Here is a 13559-nt window from a genome sequence, read left to right as displayed (position 1 = left end):
TATGATTATATGCATGCATACAAGTCCTTTAGTTGATCTCTTACCCCCCTACCTCCTGCCCCCCAACCCTCCCCGGCCTTCCTGCTGCAGTTTGACAATCTGTTTGAGGCAGCTCTGCCTCTGTATCTATTATTGTTCAAAAGTTTATAATGGTCTCTATTATCCATGAATGAGTGAGATCATGTGGTATTTTTCCTTCATTGACTGGCTTATTTCACTTAGCATAATGCTCTCCAGTTCCATCCATGACGTTGCAAATGATAAGAGTTCCTTCCTTTTTAGAGCAGCATAGTATTCCATCGTGTAGATGTACCACAGTTTTCTAATCCATTCATCTACTGATGGGCACTTAGGCTGTTTCCAGATCTTAGCTATGGTGAATTGTGCTGCTATGAACATGGGGGTGCATATATCCTTTCTGATTGGTGTTTCTGGTTTCTTGGGATATATTCCTAGAAGTGGGATCACAGGGTCAAATGGGAGTTCCATTTTCAGTTTTTTAAGGAAACTCCATACTGTCTTCCATAGTGGCTGCACCAGTCTGCATTCCCACCAGCAGTGCACAAGTGTTCCTTTTTCTCCACATCCTCTCCAGCACTTGTCGTTTGTTGATTTGTTGATGATAGCCAGTCTGACAGGTGTGAGATGGTACCTCATTGTTGTTTTGATTTGCATCTCTCGGATGATTAGTGACTTTGAGCATGTTTTCATATGTCTCTTGGCTTTCTGAATGTCCTCTTTTGAAAGGTGTCTATTTAGGTCCTTTGCCCATTTTTTGATTGGATTGTTTATCTTCCTTTTGTTAAGTTGTATGAGTTCCCTATAAATTTTGGAGATTAGGCCCTTATCAGATATGACATTGGCAAATATGTTTTCCCACACAGTGGGTTTTCTCGTTGTTTTGTTGATGGTTTCTTTTGCTGTGCAGAAGCTTTTTATTTTGATGTAGTCCCATTTGTTCATTTTCTCTTTAGTTTTAAGTGCCCTAGGAGCTGTATCAGTGAAGAAATTGCTTCGGCATATGTCTGAGATTTTGTTGCCTTTGGATTCTTCTAAAATTTTTATGGTTTCCTGTCGTACGTTTAAGTCCTTTATCCATTTTGAGTTTATTTTTGTGTATGGTGTAAGTTGGTGGTCTAGTTTCATTTTATTGCATATATCTGTCCAATTTTCCCAACACCATTTATTGAAGAGACTATCTTGGCTCCATTGTATGTTCTTGCCTCCTTTGTCAAATATTAATTGAGCATATTGGTTCGGGCCGATTTCTGGGCTCTCTATTCTATTCCATTGATCTATATGCCTATTCTTGTGCCAGTACCAGGCAGTTTTGAGAACAGTGGCTTTGTAATACAACTTGATATCTGGTATTGAGATCCCACCTACTTTGGTCTTTTTCAGGATTGCTGCAGCTATTCGGGGTCTTTTTTTATTCCAGATGAATTTTTGGAGAGTTCGTTCTAGATCTCTGAAGTATGCCGTTGGTATTTTAATGGGAAGTGCGTTGAATTTATAGATTGCTTTGGGTAGTATGGGCATTTTAATGATGTTGATTCTACCAATCCATGAACACGGTATGTTCTTCCATCTGTTTATGTCTTCCTCTATATCTTTTTTCAACGTCCTGTAGTTTTCTGAGTAGAGGTCTTTTACCTCTTTAGTTAAGTTTATTCCTAGGTAGCTTAATTTTTTTGGTGCGATGGTAAACGGGATTGTTTTTATAATCTCTCTTTCTGAAAGTTCACTATTGGTGTATAGAAATGCCTCGGATTTCTTGGGGTTAATTTTGTATCCTGCTACATTGCCAAATTCATGTATTAAGTCCAGTAGCTTTTTGATGGAGTCTCTAGGGTTTTGTATGTATAATATCATGTCGTCTGCAAATAAGGACAGTTTTACTTCCTCTTTTCCAATTTGGATGCCTTTTATTTCTTCTTCTTGCCGAATTGCAATGGCTAACACTTCCAGTACTATGTTGAACAGGAGTGGTGAGAGGGGGCATCCCTGTCTTGTTCCTGTTCTTAGGGGAAATGGTGTTAGTTTTTGTCCATTGAGTATGATGTTGGCTGTGGGCCTGTCATATATGGCTTTTATTATGTTGAGGTATGATCCTTCTACTCCCACCTTGCTGAGAGCTTTTATCAAAAATGGGTGTTGAATTTTGTCAAATGCTTTTTCTGCATCAATTGATATGACCATGTGGTTTTTTTCTTTCAATTTGTTTATGTGATGTATCACGTTTATTGATTTGCGGATATTGTACCATCCTTGCATCCCTGGGATAAATCCTACTTGGTCATGGTGTATGATCTTTCTGATGTACTGCTGGATCCGATTTGCTAAGATTTTGTTGAGGATTTTGGCATCTATGTTCATGAGGGATATTGGCCTGTAATTCTCTTTCATTGTGTTGTCTTTACCTGGTTTTGGTATTAGGGTGATGCTGGCTTCATAGAATGAGCTTGGAAGTGTTCCTTCCTCTTGAATTTTTTGTAGTAGTCTGAGGAGGATAGGTTTTAGTTCTTCCTTGAATGTTTGGTAAAACTCCCCTGTGAAGCCGTCTGGTCCTGGGCTTTTGTTTGCTGGAAGCTTTTTGATGACTGCTTCAATTTCTTCCATAGTTATTGGCCTGTTGAGATTTTTAGATTCTTCCTGATTGAGTTTTGGAATGTTGTATTTTTCTAGGAATTTGTCCATTTCCTCCAGGTTGTCTAGTTTGTTGGAGTAGAGCTGTCCATAGTATTTTTTAACAATCATTTGTATTTCTGTGGGGTCTGTTGTTATTTCGCCTCTATCGTTTCTGATTTTGTTTATTTGGGTCCTAAAAATATATATACTTAAAAAAACTGACAGAACACTTGCATTGATGTTTGCATTGTAAACTGCTGGATAAGAGTCAGGAAAAAGAACCATCAATGAGGTCTGCATATGGGCAAAATAAGAAAGGACCTTGACTTGTTCAAACTGATGAAGTTATGAGATTTTTACATTTTCATATTTTTGCTTTGCTCATATTTTTCTTATGGTTTTATGAAGTTTTTCCCTTAAGTATTTTATGGTTTGTTATAGACTGAGTTGTGTTCCCCAAATATTTGTATGTTGACATCCTAGCTCCCAATACCTCAGAAAGTTCTTATATTTGGAAATAAGTCCTTTAAAGAGATAATTGAGGCAAAATGAGCTCATATGAGTGAACCCCATTCTGATAAGACTGATGTTCTTATCAGGAGACTAAGACACAGACAAACACACAGAGGGAAGACTGTGTGCGGACACAGGGAGAAAAGGCCATCTACAAGGAGAGAGGCCTCAGAAGAAACCAGCCCCACCAACACCTTCATCTCGGACTTCCAGCCTTCAGGTCTGTGAGAAAATGAATTTCTGTTTTTTAACCCACACAGTCTGTGATACTTTGTTATGGCAGCCCTACCTAACTCACAAATGGTTCAAAAAAATGAATGGCTTAAAAGAAGTGTAGCCTTTTTAGTAATAATAATAACAATTGACATAATCTTTGGGGAGAAGGAAAGGCAATTAGATAATGTGTATCAATAACCAGCAAATTCACATTTATAAGAGCTCCTTAGGAAAATCCCCAAATGGGCTTAAAATTCCTGGCTCTGTCATGTAGTGACTTTTCCTTCCCACTGGAGCAGCGGGTCTCAACCTGTGGGTCGCAACCCCTTTGGGGGTCAAACGACCCTTTCACAGGGGTCGCCTAAGACCATCGGAAAACACATATATAATTACATATTGTTTTTGTGATTAATCACTATGCTTTAATTATGTTCAATTTGTAACAATGACATTGGGGGTCACCACAACATGAGGAACTGTATTAAAGGGTCGCGGCATTAGGAAGGTTGAGAACCACTACACTAGAGGATGGGAATAACAGATTAAGACCATTGATATCAATAATTGATGGCAAGATCAGAGCGTCCTGCCCTGACAGAGGATGGAGAGGAGAGTAACATCTGTATTTCCCCTGCTTAGAGCACCTCTGTTTAGAAATCTAGCTTGCTGGTTCTTTTTGATACATCTGTCTCAGTGGTTAGATTAAGAAGACATTTTTCTTCCTTTTTTAAAAATATATTTTTTTATTGATTTCAGAGATGAAGGGAGAGGGAGAGAGAGAGAGATAGAAACATCAATGATGAGAGAGAATCATTGATCAGCTGTCTCCTGCATGGCCCCTACTGGGGATCAAGCCTGCAACCCAAGCATGTGCCCTTGACAGGAATAGAACCCAGGACCCTTTAGTCCGCAAGCCAATGCTCTATCCACTGAGCCAAACGGGCTAGGGCAAGAAGTCATTTTTCAATTCATGTTCCAAATAAATTAAAAGTAAGTGACAACTGGATTTCACCTTAAGATCCCAATTTCAGCCTCTGAGAAGATAGTAAGAGGGTCAGACACTTCTATTTGGCTGGAACAATCATCAGGTATTCCCTGTAAATGCTCAGCAGTGGGCTTTGAGCACAATCCACCATCTTCTGTTCATTCCCAAATCACTGAGAGCTCAAAACCAGGCCATGCAATGACTGCTTTTGCCTCTCTAGGCAGAGGGCTACACGCTGGGCAGGTTTCTGGAAATTGGTTGAACATTGCATGTAATTGAAAATAAAGGGCATGTAGGAAGTTTGACTGGTTTATGCTATCAAAGAGAAGATATGATTCTCATCTGTTAAGACTATGCCTACAGCCTGTCCTCATATTTTGTATTCTGTTTATCTATTCTCAGTAATTTTTCAAAGGCACTAAAATGGAAAAAAGAAAACAGTGGGCATATGTCTTTGGCCGGAGACGGGGAGGGGACAGAATGCAGCATGATTGACTGGAAAGGGGCAGGAAGGGTCTTTCAAAAGGAATGATCATTCTCTACACCTTGATAGGGGTTTGGGGGACACAAATGTATGCACTTGTCAAATGCAGCAAACAATGCTGGGGTTTGTCCACTTCAATGTATATAAATTATACCTTGAAAGAAAAAACAATAAATAAATAAATATTGAATTCTAGTTAATAGCATAGATGCTAAAGTATTCAAGAGGACATGTACTGCTATCTGCAGTTCAGTTTGAAATATGTCAGTAACAAGAGAGATGAATGAAAGAAAAGTGAGATAAGTTGGTGGATAGATATGTGCCAAAATCAGCAAAATGAAATGTTAATGGTAAAATCTAGGTGGTGGGTTGGCTGATGTTAAGTACAATTTTTTCAACTGTATGTTTGAATTTTTCATACTATCAGGTGGAAATGAAAAACAATTTAAAATCTAAAAATCACACAAAAATTAAACATATTGCTAAATTATATTGCCCCCTAGAGCTAATCTTACAAACCAAATAATAAAATCTTCAATGACTAAGAATAAATTTGTCTAACTAACTTGTCTAATTGGGTAGTTTTCTTATAAAAATCAGGACATATTGAAATTCCTCATCTAAAAGAAAGGAATCAGCCCTTGCCATTTTAGCTCAGTGGATAGAGCATCAGCCTGTGGACTGAAGGGTCCTGGGTTGGATTCCGATCAAGGGCATGTACAGGTTGCTGGCTTGATCCCCAGCCCTGGTCAGAGCTCATGTGGGAGGCAACTAATTGATGTGTTTCTCACATCTCTGTCTCCTTCCCTTTCTTTCCACTCTCTCTAAAAATCAATGGAAAAAATATCCTCAAGTGAGGATTAACAAAACAAAACAAAACAAAACAAAACAAACAAACAAACAAAAGGAATGAACAACATAAACTGATGAACAAAAACAGATCCAGAGACAGAGAAGCATCGATCAAACCAGGGGTGGGCAAACTTTTTGACTCGAGGGCCACAATGGGTTCTTAAACTGGACCGGAGGGCCAGAACAAAAGCATGGATGGAGTGTTTGTGTGAACTAATATAAATTCAAAGCAAACATCATTACATAAAAGGGTACGGTCTTTTTTTTCAATAGTTTTATTCATTTCAAACCCACCGGATCCGGCCCGCGGGCCTTAGTTTGCCCACAGCTGGATCAGACCATCAAACCTCAGAGGGAAGGTAGGGGAGGGTGGGGATAAGAGGGAGAAATCAACCAAAGGATTTGCATGCATGCATATAAGACTAACCAATGGACACAGACACCAGGGGTGTGAGGGCATGAGTGGGTGGGGGGCACAATGGAGGGAGAAGGACACATATGTACCACCTTAGTCAATAAAGAAAAAAATTATTAAAAAAAAAAAAAAAGAATCAGCCTGGACTGGCGGAAGTGGCTCAGTGTTGAGTGTGGATCTATGACCCAAGAGGACACGGTTCAATTCCAGGTCAGGGCACATGCCCGCGTTGCGGGCTCAATTCCCAGTGTGGGGGCTGCAAGAGGCAGTCGATCAATGATTCTTTCTCATCATTGATGTTTCTATCTCTCCCTTTCCCTCCCTCTCTGAAATCAATAAAAATATTTTTAAAACAATAATAATAATAAAAGAAAGACGTCATCTCAGGGACAGCAATGCAGGGTCCTCATGTGTGAGGACATAGGTCGCTGTGGGTTTGCATGAGACCACACAAGCATCTCTGACTAACTCAATATCATAGAATTTAATAACTACTTAAGGGAAGATATTGTGGTTTTGGTTTTTGTTTTTGAGATTAAGTAAAAGTATCTGGTTTGAATTTAGTAACATTTTTTTGTTTCATTGGGTTTTTTTAAAAAAGGTATTTTGAGCTATATATATTTCATATACCATATAATGAAGTGTACAATTCAGTGAGTTTTAGTATATTCATGAAGTTGTACAACCCTCATGATAAACAAATTTAAAATATTTTCATCACTCCTCCCAAAGAAACTCTATACCATTTGTAGTCTCTTTTTATGTTGGGGCTCAACCATTGGCCCCAACCTCCCACACTCCAGCTTTAGGCAACCACTAATCTGCTTCATGTCCCCATTGATTTGCCTATTCTAGACATTTTATATAAATTAAATCATACAATATGTGGCCTTTTCCATCTGATTTCTTTCACTGAAGTTAACATTTTTATGGCTCATCCATATTGATAGCCTGTATCAGTACTTCATTCCTTTTCATGGCTGGCTAATATTCCATTGTATGAATATACCACTTTTCTTTTGTATTCCCACTGATGGAAATTTTGAGTGTTTCTACCTTTTGACTATTATGAATAACACTGCCATGAACATTTGTGTACAAGTTTTTGTATGGATATACATTTTCTAACCTTTTATGTACATACCTCAGAGTGGAATTGCTGGATCATATGGTAACTTTATGTTTAACCACTTGAAGAACTGCCAGACTTGCTGAACCATTCATTTTACATTCCCACCAGCAGTGTATGAGTGTTCCAGCTACTCCACATCTTAGTCAGCACTTACTATAATCTACCTATTTTACCATAGCCACCCAACTGGATAGAATTGTGTTTTAAGGCATTTCATCTATAGTATCTACTAAACTGGACATTGGTGGAGATGGTATATTTTATAAACTAAAAATGAAACATATGCTCATTTCAAGAGAAGATACCACAAGATAAATTCTTGTGACCATACATCAGTCACTTTTGGTACAATTAGACCACATCAAATTCTATCAATCACAGCTTGAAAAAGTTGTGCTCTTTTCCAAGAGCTACACACAGAGTTTTTGGATTGCTCTAATGATCAGAAATGGGTACCTAAACTTTTTTTTTTCAAATATATTTTATTGATTTTTTACAGAGAAGAAGGGAGAGAGATAGAGAGTTAGAAACATCAATGAGAGAGAAACATCGATCAGCTGCCTCCTGCACATCTCCTACTGGGGATGTGCCCGCAACCCAGGTACATGCCCTTGACCGGAATCGAACCTGGGACCCTTCAGTCCGCAGGCTGACGCTCCATCCACCGAGCCAAACCGGCTTCGGCAGGGTACCTAAACTTTTATTTGAGAACCAAGAAGACAGCATAGGTATTTGCTACCTCCCACAACCACATCAAAATTATCACTAAAATACAGAGCAATCATCATTAAGGACTGCCTGAAATCTGGCTGAATGAAAGTCCTACAACAAGAAAAGTAAAGAAGAAAGTACATTGAGACTAGGAGGAGGGGCGGAGGCACAGAACAGGCTAACTCCCATGTTTGGCATTTTGTTAATTGGAAGGGATATCTCCATGACAGAGGCCTCCCTTGAGAAGCAAGGGGTCCAAGCCCCACACCAAACCTCCAGCCCAAGTTTCCAGAGCTGGAAAGAGAAGTTCCCAGCTGTAAAAACCAGCAGGGAGTGTGGCTGAATGACACTGAGGCTGCTGGAGACCCAAGCAGTTCCTTTTAAAGGGCTGGTGCATGGCTTACATGGTCCCTCTCCCTCTGAGCTCCAGTGCCATGTGATTGCTTTGGGGGATCCAGGTACAAACGAGAAGGAGCTGGGTTGTCTGGCATTTAGATGAAAACTCGGGGGTGGCTTTCTCCCATATGGGGGAGCTCACAGGGATCATTGTTCCTGTGCTGGGATCTCCCCATCACAGAGCTGACTGGCAGTCATATCTGAGTTTTCATCAGTGTGGCCCACACTGTTCTTTCTTCCCTGGTAATTCTCTGAGACCCACCCCATTCAATTTACAGCCCCACCCAAGCTATGTGCAGCAGCTTTTTCATATGAATGGCCTGTCCTGGCTCAGGCTTCAGACTTGCTAAAATCTCTCAAACAAGCATCAGCTGACATCAGCGGCCCCAAATCTTTCAATAAACAGCCCAAGACCCAGCATTAGCACCAGCCTGCCTTCTTTACAGCTGGGTGCTGGGTCTTACCTGGGCACTTACAAGCCCAATGCAAGTAGCAGCCATCTGCAGATCTCTCTGTAGCTCCTGCTGGATGACCCCAGGCAGTTGCTGCCTTTGCACCTCCTAGGAGACCCCAGAGCCAGTACACTCAATGGACAACTTCAGACTATACCAGATTACAACTCTACAGATCCACAAGCAATACTCTCCAGGCGCAAACTCAATGAACACCAAAGCCCACTGAAACAAGCCCTGCTCCATAGGTGTGTCTCCTGCACAGCAGCACTTCCACTGTAGTCACAGCTGGTCCTCACAGCCAATTGGCCTGGAGGTCAACTCCTCCCAGTGACGCCAATAGCAATTAAGGCTCAACTACAACAAGGCTGTGCACACAGCCCACACAGGGGTACACCTAGAGTGCCCAGCTCAGGTGACTGGGGAGGCTGAGCTACTTGGCCCTGCAGGACACCTACTACACAAGGCCACTCTACCAATTCCAGGAGACATAGCAGCTTTTCCTAGTACATAGAAACAAACACAAGGAAGCAACCAAAATGTGGAGACAGAGAAACGTGTCACAAATGAAAGAAATGGAAGCAAGCTAACTACTAGATACAGAGTTCAAAACCATGGTTATAAGGTTACTCAAGGAACTTAATGAGAGCTGCAAGGGACTTAGTGAGACTTTCAAGGATCTTTGTGAGAATAACAAAGACATGAAAAAGGGCCAGTCAGAAATTAAGCACACAGTAATTGAAATAAAGAATAATTTTTACTCAACAGTAGAATAGAGGATTACGAGAATCAAATCAATGATCTCGAATATGAGGAATCAAAAACACGCAATTCAAAGAGCAAAAAGAAAAAAGAATCCAAAAATGTGAAGATAGTGTAAGGAACCTCTGGGACAACTTCAAACGTACCAACATTTGCATTATGGGAGTACCAGAAGGAGAAGAGAGAGCACAATATTGAAAACCTATTTAAAGAAATAATGACAGAAAACTTCCCCTATCTGGTGAAAGAAATGGACTAACAAGTTCCACACAAGAAGAACCCAAAGAGGCCCACATCAAGACACATAATAATTAAAATGCCAAGACAAAGAGAATCTTAAAAGCAGCAAGAGAAAAGTAGTTAGTTACCTACAAGGAGGACCCATACAATTGTCAGCTGATTTCTCAACAGAAACTTTTCAGGCCAGAAGGGAGTGAGTGGCAAGAAATATTCAAAATGGTGAATAGTAAGGACCTACAACCAAGATTACCCAGCAAAGCTACATTTAGAATTGAGAATCAGTTAAAGAGCTTCACAGACAAGAAAAGCTAAAGAAGTTCATTACCACCAAATCAGTATTACATGACATGTTGAAGGGTATCCTTTAAGAAGAGGAGGAAGGGGAAGAAGATGATGAGGAAGAAAAAAAAAAAACTATGAACAATAAAATGGGCAATAAATACATTTCTATCAACAATTGAATCTAAAAATCAAAATAAATGAATAAGGAATCTAATGAACAAAATAAACTGATGAATAGAGTAGAATCAGAGGCATGGAAACATGGAAAAGACTGATGAATCTCAGTGGGAAGGGGGGAGTACTGGAAGAGATTAACTAAAGATCTTATATACATATATGCAGTACCTATGGACACAGACAATAGAGTGGTGACAGCCTGGGGTGGGGCAGGAACTGGTTGGAGGGGAGCAATGGGGAAAAATGGGGGGACATCTATAATACTCTCAACAATAAATATTTTTTTAAAAAGGAAAATAAATAAAATAAAATACTAAAAAATTCCTATTAATTTTTGATGAAGTACTTTATCAGCTACATAGACTAATTGCAGAATTATTGCTGGGCACAAAAATTTATCTATTTTTGCAATGTTAACAAATGAATTACTCAACATCAGAATTGACAATAAAGTTATATGCTACCCATAGCACAAAAATGTTAATGAGCAGGAAAGATGTCATAAGAACAATAAAAATCTGAATTTGGTTTTACAAAAAGACAAAGTGGACACTTAGCAAAATGTAACTTACCTTATATTAGTCAGCTGCTCTAAAGATATCTCTGAAAACTATCAACCATTATACTGCAAGAGCACATCATATTTTTGTTTGTTTGTAATACAAAAGTGGCACACAAACTTTTATTTATTTTAATATCTAAACAGCACAATAACCAATGAATGAACACCAACAATGCAGTAGACATAAGTAAAATGTAAATAAATGTAAATAGCTAATAAATCAATGATTCTGAATCTCATTAGTAGCATGCATCAAAACAAGCAATAATGATGTATAATATTTTTCTTAAAAATTGACAAATATAAAAATATTTGATGATATATTTTTCTTTGACCTTTCTAACATATGAACTATCTCAGACACAAGCTCCCATTAGTTCAAAAAAAGGTCATCTTTAACTCCTTCATTCAGTCATTCTCTCCCTGATTCTGTGTCAGTTATCAGACAGAAACTGGCATACTGCCCCTGATAGCTCCCAAAATATAGGTACACTCTAATACCAATTTAGAGTTGTTAGACTTTCACATGATACTACATCAAATTTTTTATGAATAAATAAATAAAATTTCATAAAGAACTAGAATTTTACACTTCCTATTGCCTTTGTTCACCTTTGCTTTCCCATAGATCATTTCCATCTTCCCCTTCCTTTATATTTTCCTTTAAATAAGAGACTATCTTTTTGCTTCTCTCTCTAAATCATGGTATATCAGCCTCTGCATTATGGGCATTTTTGACTTCAATGCTTTGTTGTGGGTGCATTACAGGTCCTGCTCATCACAGGAGGTTTAACACCATCTCTGCTTTTACCCAATAGATGCTCAGAGCACCAACACCCCTGCCCCTGGGCATGACCATCAAAAATGTCTTCAGCCTAACTGGTTTGGCTCAGTGGTTGAGCATAGACCTATGAACCAGGAGGTCATGGTTTGATTCCCAGTCAGGGCACATGCCTGAGTTCGATCCCCAATAGGGGGCATGCAGGAGGCAGCCGATCAATGATTCTCTCTCATCATTTTTTAAAAATTTTAATCCTATATAATAAAAGGCTAATATGCAAATCGACCAAAGAGCAGAATGACTGGTCGTTATGACGTACACTGACCACCAGGGGGCAGACGCTCAATGCAGGAGCTGCCCTCTGGTGGTCAATGTGCTCCCACAGAGGGAGTGCCAGTCAGCCAGAAGCCAGGCTCACAGCTGGCGAGTGCAGCAGCGGTGACAGGAGCCTCTCCCACCTCCGTGGCAGTGCTAAAGATGTCCGACTGATGGCTTAGGCCCGCTCCCTGAGGGCTTCTGGACTGTGAGGGGGCACAGGCCAAGCTGAGGGAGACACCCCCCCCCCCCAAAATGTACGAATTTCGTGCACCAGGCCTCTAGTATTTACATAATAAACATAATTTTAATCACTAAGTTCTTCCTCATCACTGAAATATGTGCTTTTCTTTATCCTTGGGCGTCTTGAATCATTAGAGGTTGAGGGATCCCCTTAAGTAGGCTTCCACTTTTTTTTTTAATCATATATGAGCATTTATTCTGATACTGCCAGCAGTATGGGAGAGCAGCAGGTCATCCACAAAAATTTGCTCTGCCACCCCCATACACCAGCTGCTTATATAAGGCAGGACAAGGATTACATGGGGAAGCAGGGATGACAGGGGTGGGGAAGTAGGAGGCTGGGGTCTACTTTTTTTGTTCTTCTTCAGTTTCGGCTTGCTGGAAAGCTATGGCCTGAGGCTATGAAGAGCAGGATCTTCTCCTCCATCTTTACTTCCTTCTACTTCTTCAATTTCTTCTTCTGGTTCAGGAATTTTTTTCTTCTCCTTTTTCTCTGGAGGTTCACATTCTCCAAGCATATTTTTAGGGCAGGCATAACTTAAGTGTCCACTCTCCCCACATTCATAGCCCTTAGATTTATCAAAGTACTTTTGTCTTCGGGTGGCATCAGCTGCTCTTCCATTGTCAAAGCAATGCTTGCTTTTATCACTAGCAAATAACTTTGTTGTCTATTGTCCTGGTACAATTTTGTGCAGTCTTTATCCAAAAAGAAAATAAGTGCAACACCTTTACTCTCCCTGGTATCTTTAGCTTTCATTACAGTAACCTTTACAACTTTGCCATACTTGGGAAATATCCAGTATAAGTCATTGTTGGTCAGGGAAAAGGGCAAGTTGGATACATACACTGTGCTTTTACTTGGGGCCAATCCACCACTTATTTCTTCAGGTGGGGTGGGCCTGGCAATGGGAAGAGCATGAGGCATTGGCTCAGTGGGGTTCAGCCACAACGACTCCTTGCCCCTCATAGGGGCCTTGGCATCATTGCATCATCGCAGGGACTAGGAAGGTTCCAGGGACTGGGAAGGTTCCAGTACCCCAGACAAGAAGGCAGCTGCTGCACAGCCTCTTCCTGGCTCTTGCTTGATATTGGCACGGGCCAGGCAGGCACCTCTCTCTCCTCATTGATGTTTCTATCTTTCCCTCTCCCTTTTTCTCTGAAATCAATAAAAAAAATTTTTTTAAAAGTCTTCAGACTTCACCAAATGTCCCTTGGAGCAAGATTGCCCCTCATTGAGAAACACTGACCCAAATTCTCCCTAATATGGATTTGAAGTATATTTTCTTAATTTATTACATTTATTAAGTGGAATTTTATCAATCCACTTTTTTAAAAATATATTTTTATTGATTTTTTTACAGAGAGGAAGGGAGAGGGATAGAGAGTTAGAAACATCGATGACAGAGAAACATC

The 13559-nt window shown here is 40.0% G+C and overlaps 1 pseudogene; it reads right to left on the bottom strand.

Moving 5' to 3' along the window:
- Positions 1 to 12210: 12210 nt before the first annotated feature.
- Positions 12211 to 13113, bottom strand: LOC118672281 (annotated as a pseudogene).
- Between the last annotated feature and the right edge of the window lie 446 nt (positions 13114 to 13559).

The sequence above is a fragment of the Myotis myotis genome, unplaced genomic scaffold, assembly GCF_014108235.1.
Source record: "Myotis myotis isolate mMyoMyo1 unplaced genomic scaffold, mMyoMyo1.p scaffold_m19_p_17, whole genome shotgun sequence".
Lineage (NCBI taxonomy): Eukaryota > Metazoa > Chordata > Mammalia > Chiroptera > Vespertilionidae > Myotis > Myotis myotis.
The sequence above is the reverse complement of the archived record's forward strand: the minus strand, read 5'-3'. Positions and strand labels throughout refer to the sequence as shown.